The 22,982-nt window shown below is 50.7% G+C and overlaps 1 protein-coding gene across 1 annotated transcript in view; it reads left to right on the top strand.

Annotated features, from left to right (window-relative positions):
- Positions 1 to 22,982, top strand: part of OTUD3 (OTU deubiquitinase 3) — a 66,485-nt gene that overhangs the window by 5,778 nt on the left and 37,725 nt on the right. The window lies entirely within an intron of this gene.

Genomic DNA, 22,982 nt, shown 5'->3' with positions numbered 1-22,982 from the left:
TGGGCACGTACGGCAGGCCATGTTAGGTGCCTCCTGAAGGTGGATCCGTGTTTGGTAGAATGAGAGGTTTATGCAGTTGGGGTACTAAGAAAAAGAATATAAAGCTAAGTGTATAAAATTAGGTGCAAGACATTGGAAGGGGCTGAACACACAAAACACCCTGACACTTTAAGCTTCATTGCTCTCAGCGAACCCTTCTGATGTTTGCCCAATACCCATCTCCCACTTAATTTTTAACAGAATCCAAATTTTCTTTGGGTGGCAATATCTCCAGCTTTGAGACTACGAAAAGTCCATCTGTTCCCGGGATGTCCTGCAGCGAGGCGGGGCTGTGTGACCTGGTGCAGACCAAGCGGGGTAAGCGCTCGGGAAAGCAGCTTGCACGGAAACGAGGGTTTCCCTGCAGATAGCAAACTCCACCCGCAAACTTTTGGTTTTGCTCTGGATTCCAGAAAGCACAGCAGCTGTCTCGCCATCATGAAGACAGACACGTTGACAGGGATGCTCAGAAAGACAGAAGGTGTTTGCATCCCTGGTGGACCAGGTGGTCCATCCCCAGAATTCCTGTTATGTGGGAAAAGTAAATCCCTTTATCCCAGCCACTGTAGTCTGGTTTCTGATAGTTGGGAGTGAAATACAATCCTAACTGGTACAGCACCAGATTTACTTGGATTCAAATTGACAACCCTGATGCACCGTTTGGGTGACTTTAAGCAAGTTACCAAAGTCTCTGTAACTTAATTAGCATATTGGTGAAACAAGGGACCTGTGATGATTGCCTCTCAGAATGTAGAACTCAGAAACAGATTCGTGTGTCTGTGGGAGGTTGATATATGTTACAGGAGGCTTCACAAATGAATGGAGAAAGGTGAGATTATTTAGTAGGTGGTGCTGGGGAAACTCACTCACTCTGCAAGAAGAATATAAAATTGGATCCTTACTTCCTATGATATGAAAAAATCCTCAAATGGATTAAAATCCTATCTACGAAAGATAAAAACTGTAAAACTAGTAGCAGAAAAATGTAACATTACATCTTGGACATGTTGGCATGGGCATGAAATTTAAAAGCAAGGGCCAAAGATACAAATTTTAGGGGAAAAATAATGGATTTACTGACATAAAAATCAATATATTTTTAAGTAAAAGCTACCGTGACCAAAATTAACAGATGGGTGGATCAGAGAAGACTTTTAAAAAATTTCTTTATTTGAAAATCAGACTTAGGGAGAGGCAAAGGAAGAGAGCAAGAGAAAGAGAGAGAGAGAGAGAGAGAGAGAGAGAAGGAGATAGAAAGAGTGGTCTTCCATCTGCAGATTCACTCCCCAAATGGCTGCAATGACCGGGGCTGGGCCAGGCCCAAGTCAGGAGCCAGGAGCTTCATCCAGGTCTCCCACATGGGTGCAGGGGTCTAAGCACTTGTGCCACCTTCCACTGCTTTCCCATGCGCATTAGCATGGAGCTGGATCAGAATTGGAATAGCCGGGACTTGGATCGGTACTCACATGGCTGCTGGTGCTGTAGAATGCCCCTGGAGAAGACATTTTTAACCTGAAACCAACAGGAAATTGCTCTCTAGAATCAAGAGTCTAGGCTTGCACTGTCCGGCAGAACTGCCGCCAGCCACACGAGGCGGTCGGGAGCTTTCTGTGTGACCTAGCTCACGTTGAGATGCAATGCAAGAGCAAAATACACGCTTGATTCTAAAGTCAGCGTGTATAAAGGAATATAAAGTATCTCAACACTTTTGACATGTTTATTAGATGCTGAAATGATAATATTTTGTTGTTTTTTGAGTGAGAGAGAAAGAGAGAGCACTCCCAGCTCAAGTATCTGGGTCCAAGCTGGCTAGGTCTGGCCAAGGTCGGGAGTTGGGAACTCAGTCCAGGTCTCCTGTATGGGTGGCAGGAACGTAACTGCTTTGAACCATCACCACTGCCTCCCAGGTTCTGCCTTAGCAGGAAGCTGGAGTCAGGAGCAGGAGCTGCGAATTGAACCCAGGCCTTCTGATGTGGAATGCAGCTATTCTAACTGGCGTCTCAGCTATTGGGGCAAACATCTGATCCCTGATAATATTTTAGATATTTTGGGTTAAATAAAAAACACTGTTTGTGCCAGGCATTGTGGGGTAGTGGTTAGATTGCCACTTGGGACACTCACATCCCATACTGGAGTGCGTGGGGTCAAGTTCCTGCTCCACTTCCTATCCAGCTTCCTGCTAATGCGCACCCTGGGAGGCAGCAGGTGATGGCTCAAGTGCGTTGATTTCTGACACCTGTCACTCCCCGTCTTCGTGGGGGAACGACACAGGACCCTGCGTTGTTCTTTCGTCTGCTCGGCCCTCCCCGGGTTTGCTGCTGGTTCTTCCCGGGTTGGCTACCGTCCCTTACACCTCCGTGGAAGGGCGGTTCCCCCTGCCACTTTCCCCACTTCCGCGGGGGAGCGGCACACCGCTGGCCGGCTCTCTCGGGGGCTGCTCAGGTGTTCCCTTTAGATGTTCCTGGTGCATGTTGTCTCTCTCCTCCTTTATAGTCCTCTTCCACCAATCCCAACTCTGCTACCCACACGCCGAGTACGCTGCTCTCCTCCAATCAGGAGCAGGATCAGCTCCTGCAGGTCATCACTCAAGTTGGCGAGAGGCAGCTGCGTAGAAGCTGTTTAATCCTCTCCCAGCGCCATATTGTGGGATAGCAGATGCATAGAATAAGTCTTAATTTGAGTAACTTAGTCTAGTCCGAGTTGCTCCCCACAGACACCCATTTGGGAGACCTAGATTGGAGTTCTGGGCTCCTGGCTTTGACTTGGTCCAGTCCTGGCTGTTGTGGTCATTTGGTGAGTGAACTAGCAAATGGAAGACTCTCCCCCCTCCTCCCTCTCTGCCTTTCAGTATAAAAGCATTTCTTTAAAAAATATTGTTAAGGAAATGGCCTGGTGGCGTAGTAGGTTAAGCCACTGCCATATGGGCACTGGTTTGTGTCTCGGCTGCTCCACTTCAGATCTAGCTCCCCCGCTAATGGCCTGGGAAAAGCAGCAGAGGATGGCCCAAGTGTTTGGGCCCCTGCCACCCACATGGGAGGTCTGGAAGAAGCTCCTGGCTTCTGGCTTCTGATCGGCCCAGCTCCAGCCATTGTAGCCATTTGGGGAGTGAACCAGCAGATGAAAGACCTCTCTCTCTGTCTCTCCTTCTCTCTGTCTGTGACTCCGCCTCTCAAATAAATTAAAATATTTTTTAGAAAAGAACTATAATCTAATTAACATCATTTTTAAAAAAAGATTTGCTTATTTATTTGAAAGGTAGAATTACACAGAAAGACAGAGATCCTCTAACCGCTGATTCACTCCTCAAATGACCACAATAGCTTGGGCTGAGCCAGGCCAAAGCCAGGAGCCTGGAGCATCATCTGAGTCACCAACATGGGTGGCAGAGGCCCAAGCACTTGGGCCATCTTCCACTGCTTCCCCAGGCCACAGCAGAGAGCTGGATCGGAAGAGGAGCAGCTGGGACACAAACTGGTGACCATATGGGATGCAGGGGCTGCAGGCAGAGGCTTAGCCCACTACGCCATAGCACTGGCCCCTAGATTATGGTTCTTGGCAACTTGGTCTCTGCTTCCCACAAGGGCATCCTGGGTGGACTCTGGTGCTGCCACATCTTTCTGATTGCGTCACTGGATGTCACCTGGCCATCTCCTCTGCAAAGGGGCAGGATGAGTCAAGGGTGTCCTTGGTCATTTACAGCCATCACCGCACCTCACATGTGTCTAACCCTTGCACTGGTTGAAAGCCTATCTTTGGAATCCCCTGGGAACATTCAGTCCATTCCTCCTTACATCACGGAGAGAGGCAGGGAGCCAGCAGCCAAGGTTGTGTGCCAGCCCAGCCTTGGTTCAAATTCCAGCTCTGCCACTTATCAGCTGTCTGACCCTCTGGAGTTTACCTCCTGAGCATCTGTGTTTTCATCTGTAAAATGGAAGGGAAAACCAGCTTCCTCTTAGGTTTGTTGTGAAGTTAATAAGAAATAGTGCCGGCGCCGCAGCTCACTAGGCTAATCCTTCACCTGTGGCACTGGCACCCTGGGTTCTAGTCCCGGTGGGGCGCCAGATTCTGTCCCGGTTGCTCCTCTTCCAAGCCAGCTCTCTGCTGTGGCCCGGGAGTGAAATGGAGGATGGCCCAAGTCCTTGGGCCCTGCACCCCATGGGAGACCAGGAGAAGAACCTGGCTCCTGCTTTCGGATCAGCGTGATTCGCCGGCCGCAGTGGCCATTGTGGGGTGAACCAATGGCAAAGGAAGACCTTTCTCTCTGTCTCTCTCACTGTCCACTCTGCCTGTCAAAAAAAAAAAAAAAAAGAAAAAAAAAAGAAGAAATAGTAACAAGAGGAGCAAAAAGAGAACATGGAAGTGCACTTCAAAAAGTTCATAGAAAATGGAATTAAATGATACATTTATTTTGATGGTGCAGAAGATTTTGAGATCCATGCCTAAGAGACATCTTCAAAAAGGTTTATGAAACTGTGAATTATGATAAAGCATTGCATGGGTTTCAGATTTTCTCACATGAAAATAATCCTTTCTTCTAACTGCAGATTTTTTTTTTAATTTGAAAGGCAGAGGGTTGAGGGAAGATCTTCCATCCACCTGTTCACTATCCCAGGGCGTTCAACAGCCAGGGCTGAGCCAGGTCAAAGCTAGGAGCCCAGAACTCAATTCAGGTCTCCCAGGTGGGCGGCAGGGATCTGTCATCTGCTGCCTCCCGAAGTGTACATTAGCAGAAAGCGGGAACTGGGAGCAGAGCTGGGGCTTGAATCCGGGCACTTTGATATGAGATGTCTGTGTCCCAAGTGGTGTCTTAACTGTTACACCAAAGAGCTACCACATTTTTTCCATGAAATTTCTGAAGTCTCCTTGTATGTACAGGGCATAGCACAACTACTGAAAATCTGTATGTATCCCGTATGGAAACAAGACCTGGAAGGAAACCTAAAATATTGACAACAGTCAGGTAAATACTAAATGAGACAGATCCTTGATAAGCACTCAGCAACTAGGAGCTATCCATTTTTTTTTAATAACTTTTTTTAAAATTTATTTATTTATTTATTTATTTTTTGACAGGCAGAGTGGACAGTGAGAGAGAGAGACAGACAGAAAGGTCTTCCTTTTGCCGTTGGTTCACCCTCCAATGGCCGCTGCGGCCAGCACGCTGCGGCTGGCGCACCGCGCTGATCCGATGGCAGGAGCCAGGAGCCAGGTGCTTCTCCTGGTCTCCCATGGGGTGCAGGGCCCAAGCACTTGGGCCATCCTCCACTGCACTCCCTGGCCACAGCAGAGAGCTGGCCTGGAAGAGGGGCAACCGGGACAGAATCCGGCGCCCCGACCGGGACTAGAACCTGGTGTGCCGGCGCCGCTAGGCGGAGGATTAGCCTAGTGAGCCGCGGCGCCGGCCAGGAGCTATCCTTTTCTATCACTGCTCCTTCAGGTGGGATCATGAGTAATGATTATCTTCTTCTCTATAATTGTTGGTATTTCCCCCACACTTTCTAAAGTGAAGGCACTATTCTGTTTAAACGAACAAACATTTGCTCGAGCCCCTACTATGGCCCAGGCACCATGTAAATCCAGGCTGAGATGGTGTGATGGTGTTTTTATTGTTGATGCTGCTTTCTTCCCCTTCATTTATTTGAAAGGAGGGGGGGGAGGGAGAGAGAGAGAGAGAGGACCCTAAAAAGATCTCACATCTGCTGGTTCATTCCCGAAATGCCCTCAAAGGCCAGGCCAGGCCTGGGCCAGGTCAAAGCCAGGAGCCAGGAACTCAATCTGGGCCTCCCACATGTGTGATAGGAAGCCGACTACCTGAACGGTTAGTCCCTGTGTACACATCAGCAGGCATCTGGAAAGAGAGTGGAGCCAGGGCTCAAGCCCAGGCACTCCACTATGGGATGCAGGTATCTCAAGTGACGTTTGAATCTCTACACCAAGTGCCCACACCTATTGCCGCTCTTGCTCCTGCTCTTTTTATCATACATCAACAACAGAGACCCTAGGACGAAGCATCTTCCTCCAGGCTTTCGGATCACTCCTCACCATTGCACACCTTCTTTCTTTTGTCCTCACTACTGTCCCTGGGTACAGTAGAGGCATCAACAACTTTGTAGCCCACTCCATCACCCATTGCAGGTGGAGACCAACCTGCGGCTCCCCTCCTCTCCCCAGCACCCTTCCCTGTTTCACCTACTCCCTCTCACCTCCCCTGCTGTTCCATTCCACTTTCTGCAGGCCATACATGCTCGAGGTGAGCTTGTGGGGTGGAGGGATTTCGGGCTGCTGCTGCTTGCTGGGTTGCTGCTAGCCCTGGCCATGCCCGGCTGCAGGGACCACTCTGGCCTCCTACGTGGTGCTGTTTACTACCTCTCCACGCTCACTCTTGCTCACTGAACGACAAAATCAGGTGATATAAAATACTCTGGCTCAAATGTTAAGAGTCCTCAAGTTCAAGTCCCCAAAGATCGATGATACTGGCTACAATTTATTCTGTGTTTACTCCCTGCCCTTTGATGTATTTTCTTGCTAATGTTTCAGAAAACCCAGAAACATGTTTAAAGAAAGACAGGCATGTGTCTCAATGACAGGGCTGCCTTCTGAGGACCGCGTCCCTAGGTGATATTGTCGTCGTGTGGACCACACCCGTGCGCTCACACAGACCTAGAGGGGGTGGCCTACTGCACCCCTGTACTGTTGCTACAGTCCACTGCTGCCAGGTACAAGCCTGGGCAGAGTGACACTGTGCGGTGATAGGCAGTTCTAACATCTGAACGTAGGGAAGGTACTGTAAAAACAAAGCATAAAGAATTTTAAAATGGCCCCTGTGCAGGGCACTTACTGTGAATAGAGCTGGCGGGACTGGACGTTGCCCCGGGTGAGGGAGGGAGGGAGTGTGAGTGAAGGTGAAGGCCTAGGACGCCAGTGTCCACCCTGCACACTCCAGAGACACTGTGCACTGGGGCCCCATTGAAGTTCTCAATCCTGGTGTTTTTCTTTGATGATAATCAGCCTTAGCTTGCTGTAATGCTTTTACTTTATAAACTTTAAAACTTTTTAATGTTTTGACTCTTTTTAAAAAAGATTTATTTATTTATTTGAAAGGCAGAGTTACAGAGAGGCAGAGAGAAAGACAGAGAGAGAGAGAGAGGTCTTCCATCTACGGGTTCACTCTCCAAATGGCTGCAACAGCTGGAGTTGGGCCAATCTGAAGCCAGGAGCTTCTTCCGGGTCTCCCATGCAGGTGCAGGGGCCCATGCACTTAGGGCCATTTTCTACTGCTTTCCCAGGCCATAGCAGAGAGCTGGATTGAAAGTGGAGCAGCCGGGACTCAACCCAGTGCCCAAATGGGATGCCGGCACTGCAGGCAGTGGCTTTAATTGGTACGCCACAGCAGCAGCCCCAATGTTTTGACTTTTGTAACATTTAGTTTAAAACACATTGTACTGCTGTCCTGAAATATTTTTTCTTTATATTCTTATTCTATGAGTTTTTTACTGTTTAAATTTTTTATTTTGAAATTTTTACTTAGTTTATTTATTTATTTATTTGAGAGACAGACGGACAGACACAGACAGACACACATGCACAGAGTTCCCATCTGCTGGTTCACTCTGCAGATGCCGGCAGTGATCAGGGCTGGGCCAGACGGGAGCTGGGAGCCAGGAACTGCGGCTGGGTCTCCCAGGTGGGTGGCAGGGCCCCAGACACGTGGCGGCCGTGTGCTGCCCCCCAGGGTCTAGGCTAGCAGGAAGCTGGAGCCAGACCTCGAGCTGGGAGTGAAACCCAGGTGCTCCAGTGTGGGATACGGGCGTCCCAAGTGGTATCTTAATCAACCAGGCCAAACACCCAGCATTCAGTTTTTTCTGATTTTTACATAAACGCACATGTGAGCCTGGGCCTGCGCAGGGTCAGAGTCATCAGCACCACGGTCTTCCACCTCCACAACTCATCCCACGTCTCATCCCGCCGGAAGGCTTCTGGGGCAGGGAAGCCGTCCTCTCCTGGGCTAACAAGGCCTCCTTCTGGACACCTCCCAGAGCACCTGCCTGAGGCCAGCTGACAATGAACTTGGGTTTTGATCTAAGCAGAAGAACATTAAAAAGTAAAGACAACAAGGATGCCTAAGCCAGCAACACAGTGGTTCATTATCACGATCGAGTGTTGCACAGTGTGCATGACTGTGAGTGCGCTCTTCTGTGGTCTGGTGGCACAGCAGGCTCGCGCACACCAGCACCACCACAAACACGTGGTGCACTGTGACGTCGCGATCGCTATGACGTCACCCGGTGGGAGGAATTTTAACCTCCCCATTGTCATCTTTTTAAAAATTTATTTCTTTATTTTTATTTTAAAAAAAATTTTATTCCCTCCCCCCAACCCAACTTGCCCCACTGTAATCTTATGGGATCACCAGTGTGTATTTGGTCTGTCCTTGGCTGACAGGTTGTTATGTGGCTCAAATGTATGAAAGAATGGGCCAGGCATGGTGGTGCAGTGGGTTAAGCCACTGCTTGGGATGCCCACATCCCGTACTAATTACTCCACTTCTCATTCCAGCTGCCTGCTAATATTGGGAAGCAGTGGGTAAAGACTCAATTACTTGAGTTCCTGTCACACACATAGAGGACCAGGATGGAGTTCCTGGCTCCTAGCTTTGGTCTGGGCATCCCTGGCTGTTGCAGCCATTTGAGGAGTGAACCAGCAGATGAAAGATTCTCTCTCTCTACCCCCCTCTCTGTCTCTCTCTGCCACTCTGTCTTTCAAATAAATAAATAAATCTTAAAAAATAAGAAAGTATAAATGATTGCCAGCAGTCATTGAATCCAGTGGTTTTAAAAATTGTTCAGGGGGGTGGTGTTGTGGCATAGTGGGTAAAGCCTCTGCCTGCAGTGCCAGCATCCCATACGGGCACCAATTCGAACCCTGGCTGCTCCACTTCCAATCCAGCTCTCTGCTATGGCCTGGGAAACCAGCAGAAGATGGTCCAAGTCCCTGGGCCCCTGCACCCACGTGGGAGACCTGGAAGAAGCTCCTGACTCCTGGCTTCAGAGTGGCCCAGCTCTGGCCATTGCAGCCATTTGGGGAGTGAACCAGCAAGTGGAAAAATCTCTCTCTCTCTCTCTCTCTCTTCCTCCCTGTCCCTCTCCCTCTCCCTCTCCTTCTCCCTCTCTAATTCTCCTTTTTAAGTAAATAAACAAATCTTAAGAACAAAACCCTGTCTGGGTACAAAAGGCTCTTTTGTCACAGCACGGAGCTCGTTGTGGAACTTCACTCAACTCCATGTTATCCTCTCAGAGAACAAGCCAATGTAGCCACGCTATGTGAATGCGCAACATTTTATTATTATTTATTTATTTTGAAAGTCAGAGTAACAGAAAGGAAGAGAGAGAGAGAGAGAGAGAGAGAGAGAGAGAGAGATCTTCCATCCGCTGGTTCCCTCCCCAGATGGCGGCAGCAGCCAGCACTGGGCCAGGCTGAAGCCAGGAGCCAGGAGCCTCTTCCAGGTCTCTCACGTGGGTGCAGGGGCCCACACACTTGGACTACGTTCCACTGCTTTCCCAGGCCATTAACAGAGAGCTGCCTCTGAAGTGGAGCCGCCAGGACTTGAACCAGTGCCCATATGGGATGCAGTCATCACTGGCAGTAGCTTAACATGCCACATCACAACGCTGGCCCCGTCAGCACTTTTTTTTTTAAAGAGATGAGACTAAGCACAGCTTTCTTTGCATGCTCTCTCTAACTTGAGGCTGCCACTTGCTTATTTGCATGGTCATTTTGAACATTTGTCAGACATCCTATTTACTGGGGCCCTTGGTGAGTCTGACTCCCAGTAGAAAAATGGTAGGAAGTAGCAAAAGGCGGGGAGAGCACCATTAAGTGAGAACAGAAATGGGAATGACCGGGCATCGAGGGCCTTTTCTGGGAGTGTTTTCATTGCAAGGAGGTCGCATCCTTTTGCCCCGAGAAGGGCAGCTGTGCTGGTGAAGCTGCAGGCAGTGCGAGGCTCCAAGGCAGGCGGCTCGTCCGGCCAAGGATGCGCTCAAAGCCGCTCACATCGTGCAGGGAGCCATGCTTTCCCCGGCCCCGCAGACGCCTATCCAAAGGGTGAACCCAGGGCCACAGCCTTCCCCAAGCTTCACCCTGAGATAAGATGGGGATAGGGCCCACGGGATCCCCTTGACTTGACTTTCACACATCCCTGTAGAGAAGAGAACACAAACACCAGGAAGCGCGTGACCCTGCAGCTGTTGCCCCGTTCACGGCCATCTGGCTGGAGGAGCCGGCGTTCTCAGGTGTGTCCAGGTCGGTGTGTGGACAGGCACGTCTGTCTGCTGTCTTCAGAGAAACCCTCTCTTCCTGGTGTTCTTTGCTCCGGGGTTCAGCCTCCCTGGCCTTGGTTTCTGTGAACGTGGGGCCCGGCAAGCCCTCTGACCCCTGTGCTTTCGCTTAGCATTAAGTGTACCTCCAGGCGGGAAGGGACGATGGGAAATCTCTGATCTCAGGGTCAAAGCAAAGACCTGCTGCTTCCTAACCAGGTGCCCGAGCCTCGGGTCCCTAACCTGCGAGGGAGGAGTCAGTGAGATGACGCACGGAGGTGCCATAGCACGGGGTGAACGCTCCTCTGATAGCAGCCGGGTCCATTATTCACGCCCTGGATTTCAGGATGTGGAGTCATCCGAGGCTCAGGGAGTCTGCTGGCCCTGCACACACCCGTCTCCTGCTGCTGGCTGCCTCCCCGGGGGCCCAAAGTCTACGCTGCGTATTTCTCAGCTGAGAAGTAGCTTTCTCTGTAGGGTAAAGTCCCCCACAGTGGGGAATGAAGTTGGAGGGGGGTGGTGGTGGTGGAGTGGGTGTTGGATTCTGATCTCTGTGGATGACTCACTCGCTTGGGCTTGGAACCCGCCTTTGTAAAATGGGGCTAATAAAGCAGTTCCTCCCGCTGTCCCACCCTCGCCTCCCTGCGTATAAGGCTGGCAGGGACACCAATCAGCTTGTAAACTGCTGTGGTCTTCGGGGGAGAAGCATCTGAGGGACGCAGGGGATGGTGATGATTGACAGAACTGGAGGGCTCTTCAAAGCAGCTCCTCCTGACAGCTGGAACTGACAGAGTGCGCTGTCAGGACTCGGGCAGATGGAGGGCGCAAACAGCACGGAACTCAGTCTCGGAGAATGAACCGTCTAGGGCTGATACGTGGCAATGGGAATCTTGTGTAGAACTCTGTGGTCAGGTGCATGAGCTCTCGGGTTTGAGTCCCAACTCTTCCATTGCTGGTCCTTTGGCCTCGGGCTAGTTTACCCATCTCTCTACACCCCGGTTTCCTGCTGGGTAAAAGAGGGGTGACGGTAGTATTTGACTCATAGGAGTGTTTTAAGGATTAACTGAGTTTAAAAATCTAATAGAAGTAGGGGCTTGAGAAGAGTAAGGTTTTATCCACTTAGACATCTATCAGTAGCATGGTGATGCGGACTGAGTAGCGAGTGTAGGAGAACCAATCTGGCAGAAACAATCCTGCCTGTGCTACTCGGAGGCTGTGTGACTTCTGTCCTGACTTTCTGTAAACAGTGGTGGCTGAAAGCCAAGGACACCTAAATAAATGTTTAAAAAAAATACTGAAGCTCGTAAAAGTATCAAAGTGTTAACAAGACAGGGAGTGGTATGTGGGACTTTTAGAAAGTTTGTGGACAGTTGAATTATAAGATAAGTGTATTTTGGTGCCAAAAAATTTTTAAATCCGTGCATTGTTTGGCCATAATACACATTTCCCATGAACTTTCTTTTTTTTTTAAAGACTTATTTTGATTTATTTGAAAGGCATGGTTACAGAGAGAGAGGAAGAGAGATATTTCCATCCGCTGGTTCATTCCCCAAATGGCCACAATGGCCATGGCTAGGCCAGGCCAAAGCCAGGAGCCAGGAGCTTTCTCCAGGTCACCCACATGTGTGCAGAAGCCCAATTACCTGGGTCATCTTCCACTGCTTTCCAGGGCGCATTAGCAGGGAGCTGGATTGGAAGTAGAACAGCTGGGACTTGAACCGGCGCCCATATGGAATGCTGATTCTGCAGGCAGAGGCTTAACCTTCTATGCCATAGTGCCAGCCCCTCCCCATGAGAGCTGAAATTTGGTAAAAGACAAAACCCCAGAGTGGTGAGACACTCAAGGCCACTCTTCCCAAGGACATTTGCTGATATAACACAGGCAGCTGAGAGGCCAGCACTGTGGTGCAGGGGGTTAAGCTGCCGCCTGCAATACCAGCATCCCATATGAGTGTCAGTTTGAGTCCCAGCTGCTCCACTTCCGATCCAGCTCCAAGCTAATGCACCTGAGAAAGCAGCAGAAGATGGCCCAAGGACTTGGACCCCTGCACCCGGGTACATGGGAGACCTGGATGGAGTTCTTGGCTCCTGGCTTTGACTTGGCCCACCCCCACTTAGGCTGGCCTCTCTCTCTCTTTCTCTCTCTCTCTCTTTGACTCTGCCTTTCAGATAAATTCATCAATGAAAAACCCACAGGCAGCTGAAAGAGTGAGTCTCACTGTTGGCAACTTCTAGGAGCTGGAGATCGGAGAGGAAACCAATATAAGATCTCCAAGAGTAGGGACCCAGGTAAATCATTCCCATTTATGGCTGAGACCCAGAAAGGCTGTGCCCTAGGGGAAGGGTGACACAGAAGTGCCAGCCCAGCGCTCACTGACCCTGTGTGTCTTTGAGTCCTTGGACCCACCCAGAAAACCTCAGTCTTTTGAATTTAATGACATCCTTAAGCACAGTTAATACCCCCGGGGGTTTCACAGAAGCTAATGAATATTCTCTTTGGAAGCTAAAAACATCATCCTGGCATCAAATTATTTTAGCAAATATCTCTTCTCTCTCTCTCTTTTTTTTTTTTTTTTTTTTGGACAGGCAGAGTGGACAGTGAGAGAGAGAGAGAGAGAGAGAGAGAGACAGAGAGAAAGGTCTTCCTTTGCCGTTGGTTCATCCTCCAATGGCCGGCGCAGTGCAGGGCCCCAAGTACTTGGGCCATCCTCCACTGCACTCCCTGGCCACAGCAGAGAGCTGGCCTGGAAGAGGGGCAACCGGGACAGAATCCGGCTGTCGCTCCCCCTCTTCGTGGAGGAATGACACAGGACCCTGCGCTGTTCTTTCGTCTGCTCGGCCCTCCCCGGGTTTGCTGCTGGTTCTTCCCGGGTTGGCTACTATCCCCTCCACCTCCGTGGAAGGGCAGTTCCCCCTGGCCACATTCCCCACTTCCGCAGGGGAGCGGCACACCGCCGGCCGGCTTTCTCGGGGACTGCACGGGTTCCCTTAGATGTTCCCCATAGATGTTCCTGGTGCATGCCGTCTCTCTCCTCCTTTATAGTCCTCCTCCGCCAATCCTAACTCGGCTGCCCACACGCCGAGTACGCTGCTCTCCTCCAATCAGTAGCAAGTCCTACAGTTTATTGGTTGAACTGGAGGCAGCTGTGCGGAAGCTGTTTACTTCTCTCCCGGCGCCATATTGTGGGAGAGCAGATGCATAGAATAAGTCTTAATTCCAGTAACTTAGTCCAGTCCGGATTGCTCCCCACACCGGCGCCCCGACCGGGACTAGAACCCGGTGTGCCGGCGCCGCTAGGCAGAGGATTAGCCTAGTGAGCTGCGGCGCTGGCCCAAATATCTCTTCTCTTCTCCCTTCCCTCCCCTTCCCTTCCCTTCCCTCTTTTTGAAATAGTTACATAGAAGGAGAGGCAGAGGCACAGAGAGAGAGAGAGAGAGAGAGAGAGAGAGATTCGCTGGTTCACTCCCCAAATGGTCGCAACGTCCGGAGCTGGGCCAATCCAAAGCCAGGAGCAGGAGCTTCTTCCAGGTCTTCCAGGTGCCCAAGGACTTGGGCCATCTTCTACTGTGTTCCCAGGCCACAGCAGAGAGCTGCATTGGAAGTGGAGCAGCCAGGACTCGAACCTGCGCATATATGGGATGCCGGCACTGCAGGCAGTGGCTTTACCCGCTAGGGTGCAGCGCCAGCCGGGCAAGTATGTTTTAAAATACAATATCCAATCAGCAATGAACGAGAACGAGGCATGGGAAAGACAGATGCCATGGGCGAGAGTCAGCCGAAACAGCTGACAACGGAAGCAGACCTGCGGGGACCACTGTCGTCAGAGGGACCAGAAGCCAGCAGTGGACCAGCCAGGCTTGCTCAGTCCCAGCAGACACAACTTTGGCGGGACTGTTCTGTCAGGACATGGGGAAGTGGTAAAAACTCACGTGCCAATGTAAAAACAGAACCAAATAGGATGTCTAGAGCCCAAAGATGGGAAAGCTAAGAATACAACAGATGATCTTAATGTTGGAGCAGATGCAGCTAAAGAGACAGTTGATAGCAGTGAACTAACTGTAAGGCAGGTCCAGAGAAAATCCGCAAAAGGCATCGGAGTCAGAAAGCTGGGAGGGGCCAGCGCTGTGGCGTAGTGGGTGAAGCCGCCGCCTGCGGTGCCGGCATCCCATGTGGACACTGTGGCCTGGGAGAGCAATAGAAGATGGCCCAAGTCCTTGGGCCCCTGCACCCGCGGGAGACCTGGAAGAAGCTCCTGGCTCCTGGCTTCGGATCGACACAGCTCCGGCCGTTGTGGCCAATTGGGGACTGAATCAGCAGATGGAAGACCTATCTCCCTCCCCCCCCCCCCCCGTGTGTGTGTAACTCTGACTTTCAAATAAATTAATTAATAAAAAAAAAAAAGAATACTTAGGGGGTCGGTGCCATGGCGTACTAGGTGAAGCCGCTGCCTGCAGCGCCAGCATCCCAGTTCTGTGTGTGTGTGTGTGTGTGTGCAGTGACTGCCAGCGGCAGTGCAGGGCCAGCGGCTTACTGCAACGTTCTCACAACTATGAGGAGTCCACTCTGCCTCAACAAGCGTGTCTATCTTCAGCAATCAAAGACAGCTCCCTGCCAACCCAACCTGCTGATAGCAACTGCTGCCACACATGGGTTCCACAGGACACACTAGGCAGGTCACACCCAGCAATGTGCAGGGCAGGCATATGCCTATCTGTCTTTTGCAGATAAAGAGACAGAAGTTGAGTAAGATGATGTAACTCCCCCAGGCTCAGCAGATAGCAAGCAGAAGAGTCAAGATTCGAATCCAGATCCACTTGAATCCGAAGCCCCTACACTCTTGCCATGGCGCGTCATGCCTACTATGGTGCATCAATATTCCCGCGTCTCAGGGCGCAGTTTACTGGCAAACTTTAACCCATCAGGGGCAGGTAGATTTTGACTACCAAAGGAATTGTGATGAAAACTTTTAGAAATGTATTGGGGAGGGAGAGGGAGAGGGGGAGGGAGAAGGAGAGGCAAAAGGAATGGGAGGGGGAGAACTCCCATCTGCTGGTTCACTTCGTGAAGGGGCAGTGGCTGGGGCCGGAGCCAGGAGCCGTGAACTCAATGCAGCCATCACCACCACCTCCCAGGGTCTGCATCGGTGGGAAGCTGGAGCCAGTAAGTGACCCTAGATCGTCCAGTGTGGTCACAGGCGTTATTTTTAAAGATTTATTGATTTATATGAGAGGTAGAGTTATAGATAGATAGATAGAGAGAGACAAAGAGAAAGGTTTTTCGTATGTTGGTTCACTCCCCCAAACGGCCACAATGGTGGGAACTGGGTGATCTGCAACCATGAGCCAGGAGCCAGGAGCTTCTTCCTGGTCTCCCACACAGGTGCAGGGGCCCAAGCACTTGGGCCATCTTCTATTGCTTTCCCAGGCCATAGCAGAGAGCTGGATCTGAAGTGGAGCAGCTGGGACACAACCTGGTGCCCATATGGGATGCCAGCCCCACAGGTGGAAGCTTAGCCCACTACGCCATGGCGCCGGCCTGGTCACAGGCATCTTAAACTGCTGGGCTTAGCGCTTCCTCCTGGAACTGTTATTTTGGCTGTCTGCATTTCACTGCTCCAGCAACACCATTTCCTGCCGATCCTACATTTTAACGGTCCAGAAGACAGGAAGATAAGTATGATCAAAGAATCCTGAGAATCTACGAATGGCTTTTTCTGAAAATGTGGGCTTTTGGTTGTCATGGTGAAAAGAAAGAGGAGGGGGGCAGTGCTGTGGCGTAGCAAGTAAAGCCGACACCTACAGTGCAGGCATCCCATATAAGCACCGGTTTGAGTCCCGGCTGCTCCACTTCAGATCCAGCTCTCTGCTAGGGCCTGGGGAAGCAGTGGAACTTGGGCCTCTCCACCAGTGTGGGAGACCCAGAGGAAGCTCCTGGCTCCTGGCTTCGGATTGGCTCAGCTCCGGCCATTGTAGCCATTTGGGGAGTGAACGAGTGGATGGAAGGCTTCTCTCTGCCTCTACCTCTCTGTAACTCTGCCTTTCAAAAAATTAATTAATTAAAATTAAAAATAGGAAAGAAACAGGAAGTAGTCCCTCCTGTATCTGAGGTTTTACTTCCTACCATTTCAGCTACCCACAGCCAATCAAGGTCAGAAAACATAAAACAGAAAATTCTAGAAATAAACTGTTGATGAATTTTAAATTGTGCATCATTCTGAGTTTCTTGATGAAATCTCAGGCTGCCCTGCTCTGTCCTGCCTGGACTTGAATCATCCCTCTGTCCGAGTATCTACATGGTGTAGGCTCCCCACCTGCTCATTAGCTAACAGCCATCTCAGTTATCAGATCTACAGCCAAGCCTGTGTGTGTAGCAACTCCCAGTGATGGCCGCAGGGCATCAGAGTAGAGCTACAAAGGAGGGACCAGGGAATAAAACACCAAGGACAGCTCTCCCGTGGTCCTGGGGGCACCACAGCAGAGCATACGGGAAAACGTGGTGTATAGAGGGCCCAGTGTTATCCAAGGGGCCTTGGGACACATCCTCGAGAATAAGGGGGTGAGGGCCTACTGTATGCGTCTTTCAGGAATGGCCACTGAGGCCTCTGGGCGCCTGTCCTGCGGTTCTGGGAGGGAGACCCTGCACCCTGAGCCTGGCACACCGGAGGTGACGTCATCGTGAAGTGTTCTGCCCTGACGGCTGCCTTCTGCAGACAGGAGCATCCTTCCGTAATCAGCACTGTCTGCCTTGAGTCTGGGCCTCTCACCTCCCCCATTTGTCTGTGGCCGAGGCCTTTGTCTTTTGATGAAGCTTGTTTCTAACAGACAGGATTAAAGTTGCGGTGCAGGCCTTCCCCAGGTGAGAGGAAGAGAAAGGGAGGCACCTTCCTGGGGAGGAAATGTGGCTGTTACCTGCTCGCCTGTGAACATGCCAACTGCAGTCCCTACTTGCTTCTATGGTCAGGTCAGGTTCTGCTCGCTGGAACAGAGCAATGCTGTTAACCCTTGCCAGACAGCTTAGGGCTCTGTGCGTGTGTAAAACAACAATGTGGGGAGCAGCTCGGACTAGACTAAGTTACTGGAATTAAGACTTATTCTATGCATCTGCTCTCCCACAATATGGCGCTGGGAGAGAAGTAAACAGCTTCCGCACAGCTGCCTCCAGTTCAACCAATAAACTGTAGGACTTGCTACTGATTGGAGGAGAGCAGCGTACTCGGCGTGTGGGCAGCCGAGTTAGGATTGGCGGAGGAGGACTATAAAGGAGGAGAGAGATGGCATGCACCGGGAACATCTATGGGGAACATCTAAGGGAACCCGTGCAGCCCCCGAGAGAGCCAGCCGGCGGTGTGCCGCTCCCCTGCGGAAGTGGGGAATGTGGCTAGGGGGAACTGCCCTTCCACGGAGGTGGAAGGGATAGTAGCCAACCCGGGAAGAACCAGCAGCAAACCCGGGGAGGGCCGAGCAGACGAGAGAACAGCGCAGGGTCCTGTGTTGCTCCTCCACGAAGAGGGGGAGCGACATAATGGTGCCGTGACTCGGATATGAAGCCTAGGCAGGGCTTAGTGTCGTTCCCCCACGAAGACGGGGAGCGACATAATGGTGCCGTGACTCGGATATGAAGCCTAGGCAGGGTTTTGTGTCGTTCCTCCATGAAGAGGGGGAGCGACACAACAACAACAACACACAAACTTCATCAGTAACTGGGTTCACATGTGCAGTGTTGTATCACATGTTATGCAGGTAACCACATACGGGAGACAAAGAGGCTAAAACTTCATATAAGAGAAAACCCTTCTTTGTTCAGGACTCAGGATTTTGGATAAGAAAGTCCACCTGGGCCTTATGCTGGCATAATAAAAGACTGCTTCCTGTTAAGAGGCTTTGGTGTCTTGTCCCAGGACACGAACCCTGCTACATGTCTACTCCTCCCTGCCAGGGGAGAACCACAGGGCCAGAGACAGAGTCCCACCCAGAGGAGGCCTGCCTAGCGGTGACAGGTTCACTGTTCAGTAGCCCCAAATTGAAAATGAGTGAATAAAAGCTACCTGTTTCGGCTGGTGCCGTGGTTCAATAGGCTAATCCTCCAACTGCGACGCCAGCACACGGGGTTCTAGTCCTGGTCGGGACGCCGGATTCTGTCCCGGTTGCTCCTCTTCCAGGCCAGCTCTCTGCTGTGGCCAGGGAGTGCAGTGGAGGATGGCCCAGGTGCTTGGGCCCTGCACCCCACAGGAGACCAGGAGAAGCACCTGGCTCCTGGCTTTGGATCAGCGCGGTGTGCCGGCTGCGGTGGCCATTGGAGGGTGAACCAACGGTAAAGGAAGACCTTTCTCTCTGTCTCTCTCTCTCTCACTGTCCACTCTGCCTGTCAAAAAAACAAAAACAAAACAAAACAAAACTACCTGTTTCTATATGGATAAATAAAAAAAGAACAGAATGCTGATTAAGCAAGCAATTTCATAGAATGCGTATCCACTTACATCTCTTTATGTAAATTAAAAATGCTGACCATTACTGTCTTTTGCTGAGTGATACACACCCCTGGATGATAAGCATCAGATTTAGTGGCTACTTCAGGTGATACTGGGCTGGGGCCTGGTGGGGAGGGGCATGCGGGGGCTTCAGTTGTACCTGTGACATTGCATTCTTCAAGGGAAGAACACTGGGGCCAGCATTGTGGCACAGCAGGTTAAGCCGTCACCTGTGACATCGGCATCTCACATGAGTACCGGTCTGGGTCCCGGCAGTTCCACTTCTGATTCAGCTCCATGCTAATATACCCGGGAAAGCCCCGGAAGTGGGCCCAAGTCCTTGGGCCCCTGCCATCCATCTGGAAGACTTGGATAAAACTCCTGAATCCTGACTTTGGCCTGACCCAGCCCTGGCTCTTGCGGCCATTTCGGGAGTGAACAAGCAGATTGGAAGATCTCTTTCTCTCTCTCTAACTTTGCCTTTCAAATGATAAATAAATAAATATTTTTGAAAAAGGAGGGGAGAATGTGGGCCTCCTAACATATGTGTACACTCTGCACAAATTCGTGATCAGTATCAACATTTCATTTTAAAAAGCAGGCTTTAAAGGTCCATACCACATACACATACATTTTAAAATGGCTTAATGGGAGCTGGCTTTGGCCTAGTTGTTGGGACACCTATGACCTATTTCTCAGTGGTTCCGTTCCTGGTTCTAGCTCCCTGCTAATGCAGAGCCTGGCAGTCAGCGGGTGGTGACTCAAGTGGTTGGGTCCTTGGCACCCATGGGCAGAGCTGCATTGAGTCCCTGGCTTCCCGCTCCAGCTGTGACCCAGTCTCAGCAGTTGCAGGAATGGTGGGGGACTGACCAGGGGCTGGGAATGCTCTTTGTCTGTCTCTGGCTTTCAAAGAAATAAGATAAGTTTTAAAAAATTTTAAAATAATAGTTTCATGTTCATCATGGAGAAAAGGTGGGAGGAAATGTTAGGAAAACCATATGGAACTTATTTTTGTAGCCTAAAAAATGGCCAAATGTGGGCAATTTCATTTAGCTGAATTTAATATATACAAAAATAGCAACAATCATCTCTAACAATGGGAGTATGGGTGATTTTTTTTGTTCTTTAATGTCTTTTTAGATCCACCATGAATATGGCCTTATTTTTCATATCAGAAAAAACATGCCCATGTGCATTATGAGCGAGAAAAGAGAAACTTGAGTTCGCCTTGAACACGTGGCTTGATGTGGGTAGCAGGGGAGGGCTCTGGCTGGGGAGATGGCAGCCGCCTGCTGGTCCTCACTCGGCGACAGAAACCAGCCAACAGGCCCGACAGGTGCAACCTCACCTCTCGGGGCCGCAGCCTCCCTGGCTATAAACAGCAGGGTCGGGCTGAGATCACTTCCGACGTCCTCTTCTGCTTGCCTCTGCTCTGGTGAGCCTGGGAGTGATCGCCCAACGCTGGCAGCAAAGTCCCTGACCTTCCCGTCACAGAGCGTCTCTGTGCTGCCCCCTAGTGTGCCCCGCGGGAGAAGCCTCCAGCGGCGGTCGGTGCATCGGCAGCCAAGGTGTGGTCCTGCCCGGGCGCCCTGCTCTCCTGTTGCAGCTGTGGGTAATTAGTTTATGCAGGATGGCTGTTACAACAAACACTGCGAGAGATTAGGATCTCTGGCACAGGGCCACCCAGCAAAGAAATTACTGGAGTTGTAAAGATAAGGCCTGCAACTCAAGGGTTAGCCGGTTCACTGCCCAGCAGGAGAGATAGGAACCCCTTACCTCCCTTATGGCCAGCGCCACCCCCCACCCCATGAAGGGCGGCTGATGAAATGCAGAGATAGAGTGAAGGTCACTGCGAACAATGGTGTCTTTCATTCCCCTTGGGAACAACACAACGCTTTCTGTCTCTGTGGGTTTCTGGAAGCTCTGTGGTTGCAAAAAGCAACAATGAGGATACTGAGCTCTTCATTTCCCAAATGCAATATATTTCAGTTTTATGGTCATTTAAGGGGGAGTGCAGTGAATGGGGAATAATGAGGTGGAAGAGAGAGAGGAGTAGGGATAAGAGGAGAGGAGAGAAGGAAAGTTGGATGTATGGTGTCAGGCACCTTGCTGGGGTCGGGATGTCGAACCTCAGGACATCTTGAAGAAGCGGCTGCACCGCTCACATTTTCCAGATCAGGAAGCCGGAGCTTAGAAGACTCTGGAAAATCCTGCCGGGCGCACGGCCGGTAAACAGCACAGATGGGCGCGGGACTCGATTCCAGCCGACCCCTCCATGGCGCTCTTGTTTTGCACCGCTGTGTGCTAAGCCGGTGACACGAGGGATGCGCCAAATTCAGAGAGAAAGTCGGAGAGGGAAAGTGGGGCAGACAGAGAGGCACACGGAGGGTGACCCGGCACTACCGAGAGCAAGAACCACAGGCAGAAAAGCACAAGATCAACAACACACACGGCTCAGCCATTAGAAAGCCCCAAAACGGGTCGGCGCCGTGGCTCACTTGGCTAATCCTCTAGCCTGCGGCACCAGCATCCCATATAGGCGTTGGGTTCTGGTCCTGGTTGTTCCTCTTCTAGTCCAGCTCTCTGCTGTGGCCCGGGAGTGCAGTGGAGGATGGCCCAAGTGCTTGGGCGCCTGCACCTGCGTGGGAGACCAGGAGGAGGCACCTGGCTCCTGGCTTCGGATTGGCATAGTGCCTGCCGTAGCGGCCATTTGGGGGGTGAACCAACAGAAGGAAGACCTTTCTCTCTGTCTCTCTCACTATCTAACTCTGTCAAATTAAAAAAAAAAAAAAAGCCCAAAAACAGAGCACACAAAGAATGAGAAAGATAGAGATAGATGGGGGGAGGGGGTTATTGTTGATGATCACTCTTCCCTGTCCTCTACCAGGAGACTGCCCTGGAAGATAATCAGCCCTTGTTGCATTTTCACAACGTTAGGAACAAACAGCTAACCAAAGACCTGTCCAGGTACCAGGGACTCCACACCTAGAACTCACCCTTTGCAGAGACTGTGCCGGGTAACACCTGCACAGAGCATCTGCCCTGCATCAGATCCACCTGAGGGGGTGGGTCTGGGGGGTGGGGTGAGGGGATGCTGTTTGTCCTTTTCGATTACCGGTTTGTCTACACACATCCTCTGTGCCAGAGTGGAAACCATTGATTCAAAATCTAGTTATAGGCAATCTGTGACAATGTGGACATGGCGGAATTGCTAGTTAATTTGCTTGAAGAGTCCTGTGTGCACAAGAACAGGAGACCAACAACAGAGCTTAATGGATCAGAGGCTGAGATGGTGAGAGGGGCAAGGGAGAAAGAGCCCAGAAGTCTTAAATTCCAGCGATGCCGTCCTCAGGGAGAAGCAGTGTGCTGGTTGCACACGTGTGTTCACTGAGAAACCTCTGAGAACCCTGCGGGGTTGCAGTTTGAAGGGAAGGACACAGTTTTGCTCATCTACTAAAATGAATCTTATAGTTTTACTTATTTTTTAAAAAGATTTATTTAATTATTTGAAAGGTAGAGTTACAGAGAGGCAGAGGGAGAGGGAGAGGGCGAGGGAGAGGGAGAGGGAGAGGGTGAGGGAGAGGGAGAGAGAGAGAGAGAGAGAGGTGTCTTCCATCTGCTGGTTCAATCCTCAAATGGCCACAATGGCCAGAACTGACTGATCCAAAGCCAAGAGCCAGGAGATTCCTCCAGGTCTCCCATGTGAGTGCAGGGGCCCAAGGACTTGGGCCATCTTCTACTGCTTTCCCAGGCCATAGTAGAGAGCTAGATCAGAAGTGGAGCAGCCTGGACTGGAACTGATGCCCATATGGGATGGTGCTGCCACCAGCAGTGGCTTTACCTGCTACACCACAATGCAGGCCCCTATACCTTTACTTATATACCTCATACACAAACACTTGACTCTCATTTTAAAAATGCACATAAAATAGAGATACAGTCCCTCTGTGTCCTTTCTCTTCGATCTTTTCAGATTGGTGGATATCTTTCCAGACCATTTGCTACAGATTTAAGTACCCATATAAGAAGGAACTTCAAAAAATTCTTGGAAAATGGAATTAAAACACAAGTTTCTTTTTGGGAAAACTTTTTTTAAAAATATTTATTTATTTTATTTATTTGAAAGGCAGAGTGACAGAGAGATCTTCCATCTACTGGC

This window comes from Oryctolagus cuniculus, chromosome 7, assembly GCF_964237555.1.
Source record: "Oryctolagus cuniculus chromosome 7, mOryCun1.1, whole genome shotgun sequence".
NCBI lineage: Eukaryota > Metazoa > Chordata > Mammalia > Lagomorpha > Leporidae > Oryctolagus > Oryctolagus cuniculus.
The sequence above is the reverse complement of the archived record's forward strand: the minus strand, read 5'-3'. Positions and strand labels throughout refer to the sequence as shown.